Consider the following 16267-nt stretch of genomic DNA (forward strand, 5'->3'; position numbering starts at 1 on the left):
CATGTCCTGAAGCTCCTGTGTTTCATCCTACTTTCCCATGTTAGCAGGAAGCCTGGGAGACTTACCCCTTGAAGATTTTTTACTTAAAAGAATCCTTAGATAATGTGAAGCCACTGCAGTAGACTGGTGATCCTGTATTTCACCTTCAGTAGGACACGTGTGGCAAGGGACTGCAGACTCTCTATTTTGGAGGTTCCTGTCGGTGAACAGCTCTCTGAAGCTGTGTTGTAACAGAAAGAAAAACAGCCTGAAGGGTACAGAATTTTTTATTATTCTGCAGCTGGCCTCCAGCTAGAGACAAAAGAAAGAGAAATGCATAGGAAATAATGATAGTTGGAAGCCAGTTAATCTCCTGATTTCCTCTGAATCTTTCAAGCAGAGAGTAGGATCTGGGCCAGTGCATTAGCACTAGTTTATATTTACCTGCATAAACTGTCATGATTATCTGATTATTTTTCCAACTTAACTGTTTAATATTATGATACGCAAAGAATATACGTTCTGCATCTTACTGGACAGAATGCCAAATGATCTTGCACCAGCTTTATTCTAAGGACACAGGAATTTATGGGAGTTGTAAGCAAATTATGATGGAGACCACTTGCTATAGTTGGAAGATAAAGTAGGCTTCATTATAAGCAAGGTATGCCTAAAAATACATTTACAGAAAGTAACTCTGCTAGAAGAATATTCTTTCGGTTGCAGAGGAAACATTTAAAATTAGGATTTACCAGGTATCCCTTTACATTTATCAGTAGTGTGGCTTCTTGCCTTGTTGCATTACAGGTCAAACTGAGCTGCAGGTCTAATGCTATTATGTGGTATCTGAAGCCATCGTGTTTTTTGTAGTGGTAGCTGGACCATTGTTCTCAAAAATAACATAATTTGCTCAGCTTTTTTGCTCTCCTCTTTGATTTCTGCTCTAGATTTAGGTGATCTCCTTCCCACAGTAGGGCCATAACAGAAGATGGTGCATTTTAGGCATTACTTTAGGAACAAATTTTTCTCTTTTCTGACAGCAGGTGAGTTGGAGGTACTTTGCCAGCTTCTGGTACTGCAGGATCTCGTGGGCTATCGGCATGAGCTGCTGGTTTTGGAGATTAGATGAAGGAGAGTGTCTGTAGTGACTTACTACTGTAATTGCTACAATAGCTTTAACTGCTAAGAGTGTAGTAGTGAAGATAGTGGTGAGACTTTGGCATTGGCTGCCAAGGTAATTTTGAGCTGCCATTATTTTCCTGAGGAAAAGCAAGGAAAACTGAACAGAATTTTCTGGGACAAAGGAATGGGAGTTCCCTAGTTTTCGAGCATTCAAAAATTGTGAGTTTCTCAAAGAAATGATCACAAGGATCCTTTGTGGTGGGAAGGTTGGCTATTTCGGTACAGTATTTGCTACTAATTTTTTCTGTTGTGTTCAAATAACGGTATTGTCATCAGCACGCATTTTTTTAGTGAAGAAAATATTCTAAACTGGGTAGCACTGTTGTACTTCTGAGCTGGTAAGAAAATTGAAAAAATAAGGGAAATACTTTCGTGTATAAACAAAACATCATATCTGTTTGCTACTGCAAGCTTAGGCTCAAAATAATGTTTCTACAACAGCAGATGCTTTATCATGACAATACATAATTGAAAGTTTGACATTTTCTGACATTTTCTAAAATAAACTGATTTTTATCTGTTTACTGTACACTGCTGGTATTAAACATATTGCATTTGTTAAAGAGAATTTAGGGCTTAGCACAAATTCTTCTCTAGCTACCCATATTGTTGATATTGTTTGGGTAATGAAAATTCTCACCTTTCTGCTGAATTCCTAGCATCTTGCATTAACAACAGTGTTGTTATGGAAAACAGGGGATTTGGCTATTTCACCTGAAGCTGATGAAGCCTCAGTTTGGAGAACTCTTTCCAATTTGGCTAGGACACATCAGTAAATATTAATATGAAAAAGAGAGAGTAGGCAGTAGAAGGCAGTAGTTGGCAGTAAGGATTACATGATTAATGAAATTATTTGGTTTGATTAGTCTGGAAAAGAGAAGACTGAGGCATGATATCACAAGCCTTTCCAGGAGGATGTTATTCCTTTGTTCTCTATGTCCACGCAAAATGATACAAGAGAGGGTATACTTCAGTTGCATGAAAGATGATTTATATTACTTTTTAGAAAAACATTTTCTTGCTGGAAGGCTATCTGATCATGAAATATACATTATTAGGTATTTTGGAGTAGTACCTAGCACAGCACTTACAAATCCTTCTCAATGCAGAATAAACAGAATCTGAAGTTCCCCGACTGCAATATGTTTACTCCTCCTGTGTGCAAGTCACTTCTGTGTGACACCTTTACTCAAGCAGATACGAGTAACAAACAAACACATTCTATCTATGTGTGATCTGGTAGAGACTAAATAGTGCTGGATTTATTTGTCCTTTAAAAATTTCTTTCCAAGAGATTAAGAGCTATGGAACCAGGAAAGTGTGTGGAATTTGGCAAACCTCTGCATATATATATGCATGTACTGTCATTAAAATTTCTACATGAGAAGTTCGTGATGTTGATAGCAGGTAAAGGCTTTTAGTATACGCACCACTAGTGATCTTTTGGTGAAGGATTGCTATAGTAGTTTATAGGAATTCTATAAGACTCCCTTAAAAATGTCGCATTATCTTCAGTGTCTTGGACTACCACTCAACTTTCCCTTCCCTTCCCTACTTTCTTTTTTATTTTTCTTGTGACCAGAATCTCACTGCAGTTTTCTAAGATCTGTATATGTTGCAAAATTTCTGTATAGTGTTTGTGGAAAGTTATGATTTTGGAAAATTGTATTACAGACTACACTGGTGGCAAAGTTTTTAAGACTTTTCAATTCTATATGAGGTGTCTCTAAGACAGTTGGAATCCTCTTAATTTATAGGAGATTTATCGAATTCTGTTTTTTCTACATTTTGTTTCAAGAATTTCAAATTTATTTTTGCTTGAATTCATCTCATGTTTTCTTTTAGGTACTAAAACTCAACAAAATCCCCCAATGACTGTGTATCAGAGTTCTCCTTTTTGGCAGAAAAACTTGATAAAATTGCAAATTGCTATTAGTATTCTTCTTTTACCAGATCTTAACCAACTTGGGTAGATTATGTCAGATGTGATAAAACCAAACATTGCCAGCTACCCTTATATGTCAATTAAAAGATGGAAAGATGTACGTTGTAGGATACCAGAAATGAGTTAAAACTCTGAGTTAAGCACAGAAAGAAAATCTCAACCCTAATTGTATCTGTTCCCATGTTAAGGAGAACAAATTGCAGAAGATAGCCTTTTGTGAATTAGTGAAGAACAGCTAGACAGACTGGATCAAACTCAGGCCTGATTTAAACCAGAGTACCAGGGAAGTCAAGGAATATATTTGTGAGAAGGTTTAATATGCCCCATTTTTTTTCGTGCCAGAGAACAGCCTTCTGTTCTTTTAGTAAATAGGATTAATTGGCATCTTTAAATTCTGCGTAATTTAAAAAAAGCCTTAACAACTTTCCCTTGTTAAGTAGCTCAAGCTGTGGCTTTAGTCCTTTCTCTTCAACTCAGCAGTTTTTGAGGAGAGAATGCGTATCTGTTATGAAGTATATTAAAAACCTTTTTTTCACTGAAAGAAGAAAATTGGAGTTTGTCAGCTTAATTTGATGACCTTCACTTCTCTGTTAATTTCTTAGTTTTTGCTTATTAAGTAATACTGACAATGGACAATACAAATGATTTCTTTACTTACGCTGAAAATGTTGTAATTAAAATATTGCAGACTGGATTAATCTCTGCTCTTACCTTATCAATGGATTAATGCAATGACTTCCTTTCAATACCAAGAGGAGTATTTGCAATACTTAATCAATCAATCAATCCATCCATTGTTCTAAAATTTTAATTCTATCCTTTGGCTGTAAATAGATTTGTGTATTTGTTAAACCATTGAAAAAAAATCACTTTGATACCTTATTTGTTTAAAAAACTAAAGTGTACTGCTACATGGAGTTGAAGAGATAACTGAGAACTGGATTTTAACAAAAGATGCTGTGGCTACAAATTCTTGTTTCCTCCCCCAGTTTGTCAGTGAGAATAGTATTTTAAGTTTACAGTGTTGGTTTCAATAGTATGCATCAGCACGTACAATATTTAACATTAATATTAATATTCTCTGAATAGTGAGAAATCTCACTATTCTCTGAATAGTGAGAAAATCCAGAATACTTGGATCTGGTCGAACCTTGTTAATTACTTACACTAATATCTTCTAATGTTGGTACAAGGCAAGCTTAACATCTTTCCTTCTTCTGTGCTTTACTTTTCTAGTTTTGTTCATTCTCTGCCCTCATGACAAAAGCATGCCTAAGATTCTGCTTGTGAGAAATCCTCAGATTTCTTGGTCTTCTTTTTCGCTTAAATCTGTGTTTCAAGTTAGCTTTCTGATTCAAATTTCATGTTCTCCCTTTGTTTTTTTTTGTTGTTGTAGGACTTACTGTTTTGACTGGTTAATTCTGTAATATAGCTGGACTGACTTTAGCCATTCTTGGTAAGTACAGTTGAGCTAGTCAGCATAGATTTGTATAATGTCAGCAGAGAGAAATAGGCAATTGCAGGTTGCAGTTTCTTTAGCAAGAGACCTCAGGCATGAGTTTAACCAAGACGTAAATTGCATGCTAAACTCAATTGACTATACTGACAAATTTGTCACTGGCTGCAAATGTAGTTTAGAGTGACTATACTCAACATACGAACTTACATTTAGTCTAAAGATTGTTATTCGATGACTTTTATGATTATTTTGTGAAATGCCATGGGATACATATGCCTCAAACCGTTTTGTTTTGGTATTATGAAAGAGTCGAGAAATATTAACTTGTTTGATGATGACAAACATTTTTGGCAGGATTGTCACAGATACACAGCTGAGTATCTTTATCTTTTAGGACACTTTTCAGAAATTAACTGATTTTAGTCTAGTGTCTGTATATGAAGGCTTCTTATCACATCATATGCACTAATATAACCATTCCTGTTTTTCTCTACTATGTGTGTTACTGCCGATATACTTGTTAAAGCCTTTTTTCAGGTGTTGCTCAGTGTTATGTTTCAGTTTCTAACAGTACTTCTGGGTGTGCTTTACAAAATGTGATTGGCTGTGTATTGAAGTTCTTTCTTCCATACTTAGACTTTTATGGTCTTTAAGACTGTTGAATACTTGCTGAGAATCCAGCTTGGCTTTCATTGTTGTAGAAAGACCAAACAAATTGTTCTGTGAAAAAAATGTGTTACAGCACATTTTCTAACCCTGATTCTTGAAAGAGAGACTGGTGCATAGCAAATGTCAACATTGATTAAAAACTTTCTTTACTGTGTTTTAAGAAACCTACATATGTTCTTTTTTTTACATAGTAGATAGAAAGTGGATTCCCATCTGTTTCTATTTGTTATGACCAAATGTACAAAAATCTGTTTGGACTGATGGTACTTGCTCATCCAGACTAAAAAGAGTGAAACATTCCATTTATGAATTACAAGGTATAAGGTGATATAATTTCCCAATATTTTTCAGGAGGCTCATTGCAAGGTGTGGTTGGTAGGTGCTAAAAGGCTACCCACTTGTTGCATAAATTTTATTAGGCAAATTACTGTTAGGCAAAAATTATTAGTCAAATTATTTTTCACAGTATCAAGCGGGTGTGTTTCTTTGCTGTTCCATCTTACAGCAGTGGTGATTAGCATGAACAGTAACTGCATGTGCCTGATATTCTTTAGCTCAGGCTTTTTAGGGAAAGGAGGATAATGACTTTGGCACTTATTCTTTATTTATAATGCTTTGAAAACGCATGTGTGAAAGCTGCCTGGCACATCGCTGCTTAGAAGCATGGTGCCCTACATGATGCATTAAGGAGTTTCCTCATAGATAAATGACCACAAAACTATTGCTGCTTTTTATGGTACATCCAGCCTACTAGGTTTTCTTTTTTTACTTATCTTATCTTACTATTTTGTCAAAAGCTCATTTCATATTTTCCCTTTGGAGTCTTGTCTGTGCTAGGATGTTTACTCTAAAGTCTCCAACCAGCGTTATCACTGGTTCAGCTGTACAGCTGGCAGGAGCAGTGAGAGCTGCAGCATGCATAAGGTGCTGAAAACTCTTGGCAACTTCGCCTTTTTGCTTTCTCAATCTGCTATGAGCGAAGTTCATACAATGGAAATTTGCCTTTGTCATTGCTTACATCACTGCATCTTCTGGTGGGTACAGACTGGTAGTAATAAGAATAGGAAAATTCTTTAATAAAATGTTTGTGTAAAAATAGCATGGGTTTTCTGCATAGCTGTTGGGAGCCCAGTGATAATCCTTCTGTGGCCTATGTCATGGTTGCCAAGGAGGATTGGATACGGCTTCTTTCATAGCTTTCAACAATGCTCTTGTCAACAGTGCTTAATTGGATAAGGAGTTAGTTGAAGAGTCAAGTGAGGCAGTGCCTCTCAAAAAAGGTGTGAGCTGAGTTCTGTGGAACAAGTTTTCTATTACTTTTAGAAAAAGAACATAGTTGTTTTTTTTAAAGCATTCTTTAAAGTGAGAACCTGTAAAAGCCCTGTGCTTTGCCTAATAAAAAGCCACCTCTTGGGAGAGGAGAGCTTGTAGAATTATCACAAATTGAATGATCATCAGAAAACTACTGATTTTATGGGAACAAAAAGCAAACAAACCTTGGTATTGTAGCTTTTTTGGATGTGTAAGTGATTGTAGTTGTGGAAAACTACAGTTGGAACCCACTCAGACTGACTCTTAAGCATAAAAAAAGGCAAGTTCGTTTAAGATGTAGATATTTTACAAATTTAAAGGAAAGAATCAAAATAACCAAACAAGATATAACAATAAAATAAAGGGCCAAAGCATTTCATAATGGAACAATAACAGTGTTAAAAACACAGATAGTGCAAATGACCAGGTTTCCTGGCAATATTAATTTGACCATATCACAGAACATTTGATTTATGGATTAAAACTGAGATTTAGTCAGGATAAATCCTTTTGCCTTGATTCAGCTGTTTACAGACTTTACTACCTTTTTTACCAATGAAACATATATTTCTGCATGGCATATTTTGTCTTCATTAAGTGTAGTACTATATAATAATATACATCATGTCAGCAATAGTCAGTATGTTTTTGGAAAAAACCCCCAAAAACTTGCTTTGCCTTTTGCAGGATAAAATAGTAAACTGTCAGCTGCAATCTTGGAGATTTTTCCAGTTTCTTGGGAGTTGTAAGATTGTGGGTCTTACTAAGAATTTTAACACTGTGTCTGCCACACTTACAAGTATTCTTTTCCACAAGTAAAATTACTTACTCACAATATTATTAGGTGTGATGGGAAACAGTACAGTGCCTTTGTCCTTGCATCATTTATTTCCCTGTTCTCAACCTACCTCATTGTCATGGGTTAGCCTTGGCTGAGGGACAAATGCTCATCCAGCTGCTTGCTCGCTCCCCCTCCTGAGAGGGATCACTTACCAACTACTGTTGTAGGCAAAACAGACTCAACTTATGGAAAAGTAATTTAGTTTATTGCCAATTAAAATAGATTTGGGTAGTGAGAAACAGGCAAGCTTTAGAACAACAGCTTTCTTCCCCCCTTTCTGAGACTCAATTTCCCTTTTCAAACCCGACTTTTCTACCCTCTGCTTCCCTGAGTGGCATGGGGGGACAGGGTTGTATGGTCAGTATATAGGGGTTTTCTCTCTGCCAGTCCTTCCTTCTCTCACTTTTCCCCTGGTTCAGTGTGGGCTCTCCCCACAGGCTGCAATTCCTTCAGGAGACTTACAACTGCTCTGGCATGGGCTTTCCACAGGCTGCAGGGAATTACCTGCTCCGCCACGGAGCACCTCCTCCCCTCCTCTGAGCTTGGTGTTCCCTATCCTGTTTCTCACACTATTTTTCGTTCCCTCCTCCTCTACCATCTGGTGTTTTTGCCTTTTCCTGAGTATGTTTCTGCAGAGGCATCACCATCTTGGCTGCTGGGCTCAGCTGTGCCCTGCTGTGGGTCCGCTGGAATGGGCTGTGTCCAGCATGGGGCAGCCTCTGGCCTCTCCCCAAGAGGCAGCCCCTGCAGCTCCCCCCTACTAACACCTTGCCACGGGCACCCAATGCAGTAATTCGTACTATTTAGACAGTGTTCAGTTTCTGCTTTTATTCTACTTTTAATCTTAAAACAAAGGTTCATCACTAGGAATTGTTAAGAAATTGCATTTTCATGATGGTGATTTATTTAGTGGTATATATCTAGTTGCTGTAGTGCTTCAAAATCCCTGCATCTGTGATTTGGACTTTGGCTGTATTATGCTGCTGCTGAGACTCAGATAAGCTTGAACCCTTGGAGAATTCATTGTTACTTGAATCATAGCAGCTTTGCTAATCTCTTTGCTATATTTCATTTCGGAATCTGTCTTTTCTTAAATGCCTCTGTCATATTTACATTGAAAAATGTTACATTACAGCTATGCTGCTTTTGGCTTTGGGTCTTATTATGCTGGGGTTCAAGATAGGCCTTTCTGTCCATAGGGACAAATGCAGTATCACTGCAATTCTCTGGATACCATAGCTGATTATTAAGGTACAGTATATCCCTTGGGAAAAACAGTGTTGCTTTCTGGACTGACTTGTTCTGTAGTGAGGTTTGAGGTATGGAGTGCATTAAATTTGACCAACATTGGCTTGTAGCACACGTCAAACTGCAAAATGAAAGTTAATCATAGCCTGTGCTAGCACATGTGTACTTAGTTAAGTGATAGTGTGTTTCTGTAATTTTAATGTGTCTGAGAAAAGAGAGTACTTGTTTTCTGGTAACTGTGGATAGCTGTGCTGTTTTCTAGCTAGTGTTAAATCTCAAGGTGTTATCTCTTCTTCCCTCCCCTCCTCCACCTTTTTAACCTGTGCTTGTGCATGAAGGCTAGTACAGGCATGTTAACATAAGCTGTCATTGTGCCTTCTTTTTCCTGTATAATCACACAAAAGTTTCTGGTTTATGTTATCAAAAAATCTTTTTTATGAAAATAGTAAGTGTTTTGATGTTAATCGCAATCTTAGGCAACACCTTTTGTAAATTATTTCCAAGTGAGCTGTCTTGAGATTCAGTGGTGAGGGAAGGAACAGTAATATATATATTTTTTTTCTTTTTTTCCCCCTTGTATGCTTTCTAAGTATTACTCTGTTCTCCAAGTCTGTTTGGTTTGGCTTTCAAAATCACTGTGCACTGTAAAAGACTCATGAATGCTGTGCATAAAACTGCTGTTACTGCGGTCACTGTGCTGCAGGAAAAATGTTAAATCTAATTTTTCTGTATACTTTGCTGCTAAACTTTGTTTAAGAGAATCTGGGATTTCCATGTAAAACATCTTTGACTGTACATAAGAGATGCCCAGATTCAGACCCTGTGCTTTTTGGAAAGATACAGTGAATTGTTAGGTATGAGAAGTCTGTTTTATGATAGCTGCTTATTCTCCAGAAATCCATTCAACAAACTTTGTGAAGCTGGAGCCAAAAATAAGTGCTATGTATGAAGATTATAGTTGGAAAAAAGGTCTGTTTTATTTTCTTTTTTACACATGCAGTTCCTGGCTCTTGTTCTCATTTTCACTTAAAACAAACTGCTGATTCAACCAATTGCAACAAATGGCTCTTTGGGCTTTCTGTTATCCTCGAAGGGCTGCAGAATACATTCAAAACATTGTTCTCAGTATGCGTCTTTAGCTGTGGTTAAAATGGTACTGCTTCAGTTCAGTCATGCTGATGGAAGTCCTATGCACAAGTAAATTTACTGAGGCTGGTTTGGCTATCGGAGAGAATTGCAAGTTGCCTGGAGGTCTGTGCAAGCTCTCTGCTGCTGGCTGGGCCATCTTGGGGCATCTTTACCCCAGCATAGCATAGAGAGGTATGCAGTAGTTTTGTACTGTGTCTTTTTGCTAAATTCCATTGTACTACCACTCTCTTTCCCTCAGCTGTGGCTGCATTGTCTTACCCTAAATTGTTTCTTCCCACTTACAGACTAGTGTATTTGCATAGCTTCTGTCTGATCAGTGAATGCAAAAAGGGCATCTGCTGTGCCATCTCTGCCAACAGGCTGCTGCCTCATTGCTGAGGCCTCACAGTAGGTCAGAAGTACAGCATGCCATACAACCAGTCACCAGCTGCCATGATTCATTCAGATGTCCATGAGAGCGGGGATATAACCCTATCAGAAGTTGCGCATAATGAATCATTGAATTATTCACCCCTTCATGGAATTTTGTGTCTGAATGTGGATGCTATTAATGATAGCTGTTTTCTTCAGACAGCCTGTTTTTTCTTAAAAAAATACATTAGTTTTCAAGTAGCAAGGGGCTGCATTGCTCTAAGTAGTCGTGAAGTCTAATGAGGAATAAGAAAGCTTAAATATATCAGGGAAAACTACTTTATCAAAAGGCAGCCTGCTTATAGTGTATGACTAAAGATTTAATTTGAATACGAAACATCAGACTAAATAGTCATAAAAAATGTGACCTAATTATAATTGCAGTAATATTGCATATAAAAAATGAAGACATGAGAATAAAAGTATTCCATATAGGAGAAAAGATCTTATGTCTTTGCACTCTGGTTTACTGTAACTTGACTGAAATGCATGTTAACCAGTACATTTCAGCAGTTGACATTTCCTTATGTTCGGCACTGATAGGTTTTAAATTAGTTCAGGGGAAATCCTCAATCCTGTTGCTCAGAGGTCAAGTGAACTGTTTTAACTAGGACTGCTGAGCTATCTTGGGGGTGTTTTTTTTGTTTGTTTGTTTGTTTTTTTTTTTTGTGATCTGACACTTAATCAGTGTTATGGGAAAAGTGTTTCCTACTTCTCCCTCCCAGAAGAATATGCAACTCTTTAAGTTTATGGATTTGTTAAACAATCATTCTTGGATTTTACTTCTGAATACAACCAATCTCTTTCATGTGTCCTTTCTTGCTAAATAGTGGCATTTTTAAAATTAAGTGCATATCATAACTAAAGAGTTTCAAAATTCACCATCCATAGTCACTGATGGGGAAAATTTACTGGCTTTTAAACCTTGTGGAAGTTATCCTTTTTAGTGTGTTTTTGTCAGTCACTAGTGTAAGCCTGGCGTGCAAAGATTTATAGAAGGACTTGTCAACTATTTTTGATGTTTCATAGGATCATAGAATAATTCAGGGCCCTGGCTCCACTACCAGGCTGTCCTCATGGGGAAAAAGATTTCTCCTTAGCTCCAGTCTGCACCTCTTGTGTTTCAGTTAATGCCCACTGTCTCTCACCCTCCTGTGATCCACCACTCTGGCTCTGTTCCCTTGGTGACCTCTCAGGTACTGGGGGGCTACTGTTGGTTCCCCCTTGAAACCACCTCAGCCATTCTTCAGGCTAAAAAGGCTAATCTCACGCAGCCTCTGCATGCTCTTTTCCCTGACTGCCTCGATGAACCTCTGCTGAACTCACACCTTCTTATCTACATTTTTCAGAAAGCGGGGGAACTGGACACAGTATCTCGGTGTGGTCTGGTGAGTGCTGAGCAGAAGGTGATAGCCACTTCCCTTAACCTGCTGGCTACCCTACTGTTCGTAGAACTCAAAGTGCTACTGGCCATTGTTGATGCCAGGGTGCGTGGCTGGCCTGCACTCTGATTGCTGCTCACAGAGGCCCCAAGGTCTTCTCTACTGAGCTGCTCCCCAGCCCGTCCAGCCCCAGCCTGTGTCATTGCCAGGGGCTTTGCCTTCCCAGGGGCAGGATTCCACATTTGTGAGGACAAACTGAATTTCATTAGACTCCTGTCAGCCCATTCCTTCTACCTGCCCAGGTCTTTCTGAACATAAGCCCTGCCCTTGCGTATCAACTGGTTCCTCAGCTTGGTGTCATCTGCAAACTTGACAGCATACTCCATCACCTCCTCCAGGTCACTGATAGAAATATTAGTCAGGTCCCAGCATAGACCCTTGCAGTACTCTGCTTGTGTCTGGTCTCCAGGTAGACTACAACCCACTAACCACAACTCTTCTAGCTTGTCCATCTGATGAGTATTTTACCTAGCTAGTTGTCCATCCACCCAAACTGTAAGGTCTAAATTTGGATGCAAGAGTGTTGTGGGAGACAATGTTGAAAGCCTTACTAAAGTTGAGGTGAGTGATATCTACTGACAAGCACAAATCTGGTCATTTTAGCAGAGGAGGCAATCAGATTGTTCAGGCATGATTCGCCCTTGGTGCCCAGAAGTGTATTCCAAGATGATTCATAACATGGTTTTTCCCAGAGACCTAAGCAGGCCAACTGGTCTGCAGTTTCTGGACCACTCTTTTGGCCTGCTTTTGAAGATGTGTGCAGTGTTTGCCATTGTCCAGTCACCAGTCCTTTCCCCTGTCTTCTCCACAACAATTCAAAGATGACAGAAAGCAGTGTCACTATGATACTGGCCAGTTCTTTGGATACAGCCCATCAGCTGCATGGAGCTGCATGGGTTGAGTTTTGGCAGCAGTTCTTGTCTCAGCTGTCATCCACTGCTGGTAGTTCATCTCCTTCTTGTATCTATCACTAAGCACGGAAGGCTGATGGACCTTATGAAGACTGCAGCAAAGAAAGCACCTCAGCCTTTGTTGTGCCTCCTGTCACTACATCACTGTCTCCATTTAGCAGTGAGCACACACTTTACTTGCTCAGCCTTTTCTTACTAGAGCAGTGGTAGAAGCTCTTCTTGTTGCCATTTGATATCCCTCACAAGTGTCAACTCTAGATGAGCTTTGGCTCTCCTAACACCATCCCTACATACCTAAAGCTCCTCTTTTACAGGCTTGCCGTGCCTCCAGCTTCTGTATGCTGCCTTGTTGCCTTGGAGCTTGGTCTTGAGTTACCGTTTATCCAAGCCACCTCCAGCAACATTTAAACATTCTGGTTTTCCTGATTGTCAGGATGAACTTGGAGGATGTTTTCCTCAAACATATGCTAGCTTTCCTGAACTCCTTTATTCTTTGGAGGTGCCTTCTTTGGGATGCCATCAACCAGTTCCTTCAGTAAGCTGAAATCTGCTCTCCTGAAGTCTGAGGTCTGTGCTGTCCTACTTTCCTTCCTCACTCTTCATGAAAGGAAATATGTTAACAGGGCAGTTATGTAAAAAGTAAAGATTATATATTTTAATAAAGACCTGAAGACCAAAGCAGAGCATATCTCATACTCTGTTACTGACAGTAGAATTCTGGTTACTTGGTGCACCAGGATATTGATTTAGCTAGTAAATTATGACTGTAGGGGCATCTGTTTTGTGAGTTGTTTTCTTATGTAATATTTTTCAATCATCAGTGCAGTCTGTTAATTGATACTTTTCAGTAATGACCAAGAAAGTGGCTGTTCATTGATGGTCTTAAACACTAGATTTTATGTATTAATGTATTTATGTATTTTGTATTATGATATTACGTAGATCATACATACAGCTTGATTTTATGTATTTGAGATAGTAGTGAGACCTCTGTTTTCTGTATAAGTGTTACTTGAGTAAAGGTTCAAGACACCCTACTAAAAAAAAAAAATCAGTCTTCCAAAATGAAGTGAATGGTGCTGTGTTTTTTTTTTTTTTTTGGGTGGGGGGAGGGGTGTTGTTTGTTTGTTTGTGGTTTTTTGGTTTTGTTTTGGTTTTTGTTTTTTTTTTTGGCAGGTGGCTTAAACCTGAGACAGTAAAGCATGCCATATACCATGTTGTATTTTCCCAATCTGTGTGTTAACTGTCAAACTCTAACAGTGTCCATTGAGAGTGTTGCCATGCCCCTGTAAAACGAGATGAGTGGAATTTAAGATTTGTGTTATGTAGCAGATCAGACAAATACTGCATGTTAATAACGCTACCTCTATTTATTGCCAGTATTTCATAGTATATATACAAGCTATGTCATTGTTGTACACTAACTGATATTAGGAAAAATGACGTTCTTCCATGTTTGAGTAGGGGATCAACTTTTATTATATATTCAGTAATATCAGTGTATTTTACCTTATGACAGAGTTACAAATACCGTTACAGTGATTAAAAAAGTAATTGTATTCTCTGAACGGCACCATTCACTTTCATTGCATAAGTAAGATGACACATTCCTTAGTCAAACTGAAGAGGAAGCTAGTTTGTCATTTGTTTGTGTTTAGTTCCTTTGTGTGATGGCCCAATAAACACTGATGATTTCCTGAAACAGAAAATATCACCTGAAAATTTCTAAGTAAGTCTGAGCGTTCAAGGGTGGAAGGAAGTACGAAGGTCTTTGGTCTGTGCTTTTTAATCAGTCTTCCATGTGTCTGTCTTCCATTTTCTAAGAACATTTGTATAGCAGGAGTTTAAACTAGTTCCTAGTTTAATCAAACTGGGTACCTTCGGAGAGAGCAGTGATTAACAGAAGATTCTGTTGCCAATTGTGACCAAGTCGCAATTACACTCAGCTGTTTTCTGAATCTTTTAATAGTTGGCAAAACTGGAGCATGAAAGCCAAAGAAAATGAAAACCTCTGCAATGAGAATTTGGCTCTGGGGTGGTAGCATTTTCTTTTTCAATTGTTTCTGAGCTACTGTACAAAAAGGCCAAATTTAATATGTCTTTTAAAAATACTGAATGGTAATTTTGCTTTTATTTTATGTTCTGTTTCAGTACAAATTACATAGTGTCAAATTTTTCAATACCATAGTTACTTGTCCAATCCACAGTGATTCTCAGTAATGTTTTACCTCTTGGTGCAAGTTACCCCAATTCTGTCATTTTTTTTTATAAAATAGGACCCTATATTAAACTAATGTGATATTGTAGGTGAGTTTTTAAGAAAGATTTTAAGAAAGTATATTGGTTCTAGTATATTAGAATGTACTGTCGTCTTTTTCATCGAGTAACAGTTAATCACTGTAAACTAGAAAAGACCATTTTTGACAGATAGAAAGTATTCTTGACATCATTGAGAATGTAATATATCTAAATATACATCACCTTTACTCCCCCTCCCCTTTTTTTTTTTTTTCCAAATCTTGATTTGATTTCAAAATTGCTATCAAAGGTCTATGGAGACAATTGATCTGTGAAGGAGTTACTATTTTATATTAAAATTACAGAAACTAACTGGTGTTGTTGAAGAGCATGTTGTAAAATATAAAAACCATTCCAGACATGTAAACAAGGTAAATGTTAAAGTCTTCCCATCACCTGCAACTAGTAACTTTCATAATGTGTATCTCCTGGTTAATGGTAGTTCTGTGTATGTTGTGCACCTGCACCTTGCTGTGCTTTTTACATGAGGAGAGGAGAAAGTGTTTTGAATACGGTGTATGGTTTGGAAGTAGGAGTGGCTTTAGTTTGTCTTTAAACTGAGGCCTGTAAAACATCCAGAGCAGCTCGGTACCAGTGTATGAGACCTGGTCTTGCAGCAAGGAAAAGATTGCCACATGGCTGTATTGGAAATGTACTGCATACACAATATTGTAATTCAATAGCAAATCTGTTAAAGAAGCTACCATGAGGCTATTGTTATGGTTAAATAAATCTCCCAGTTGTCAGGATAAGAAACAATGCAAATGCACACATTTTTAATTGAGAAAGCATTTCTTCCAAGCCTAGCTCATAATGATTTATTTGCTTGCAATGGCTTGGAGAGGTTAATTCAGACAACTGAAATTGTTAAAAAACTGTTGTTGTCTGGAAAATGTTTGAGAATTATTTGCAGAAAAACAGGCATATTTAGAGATTGAGGCTGCATGCGTGATCTGAGGCAATTGGGCTAAGCTTGTGGAAAACAGATATCCATGGACAATGTTTCATTGTTTAAACATTGTTTTTCATTCAGACTTATCTGTTCCTTTAAGATTAAAACCTTCTTTGGTTTAAAAGAGCTGTGAAAGTCTGTATTAATTACTGGTCACAGATTCTGAAACAAAGACTTGCAGACAGGCCGACTAGTTATAGTGCATAGTTTGAGCCCAGTTACAGATTTAAGCATCGTCTCCTCTGTTGGCTAGCAGGCTGTGAGAATCATGAGCTTTCAGGGTGGATCAGAGAAGGAGTCCTGTTAGGTGAAGGAGAAAAATCTGAGACAGATTCCTTTGCCCGTAATTATTACAAATCTACTCTCTGTTTCTCATTTTATTCAAATGTAAAATAGATGCCACTTTTCCAAGTTTGGAGAAACTTCTGTTTCCCAGGAACCTAGAAATGCTACTTGAACAAATAAAATTT

General features: G+C 38.0%; 1 protein-coding gene across 1 annotated transcript in view; it reads left to right on the top strand.

Moving 5' to 3' along the window:
* KDM4C (lysine demethylase 4C) overlaps positions 1-16267 on the top strand; it is a 256596-nt gene that overhangs the window by 92858 nt on the left and 147471 nt on the right. The gene's annotated exons all lie outside the window — the stretch shown is intronic.

The sequence above is a fragment of the Gavia stellata genome, chromosome Z (genome assembly GCF_030936135.1).
Source record: "Gavia stellata isolate bGavSte3 chromosome Z, bGavSte3.hap2, whole genome shotgun sequence".
Classification (NCBI taxonomy): domain Eukaryota; kingdom Metazoa; phylum Chordata; class Aves; order Gaviiformes; family Gaviidae; genus Gavia; species Gavia stellata.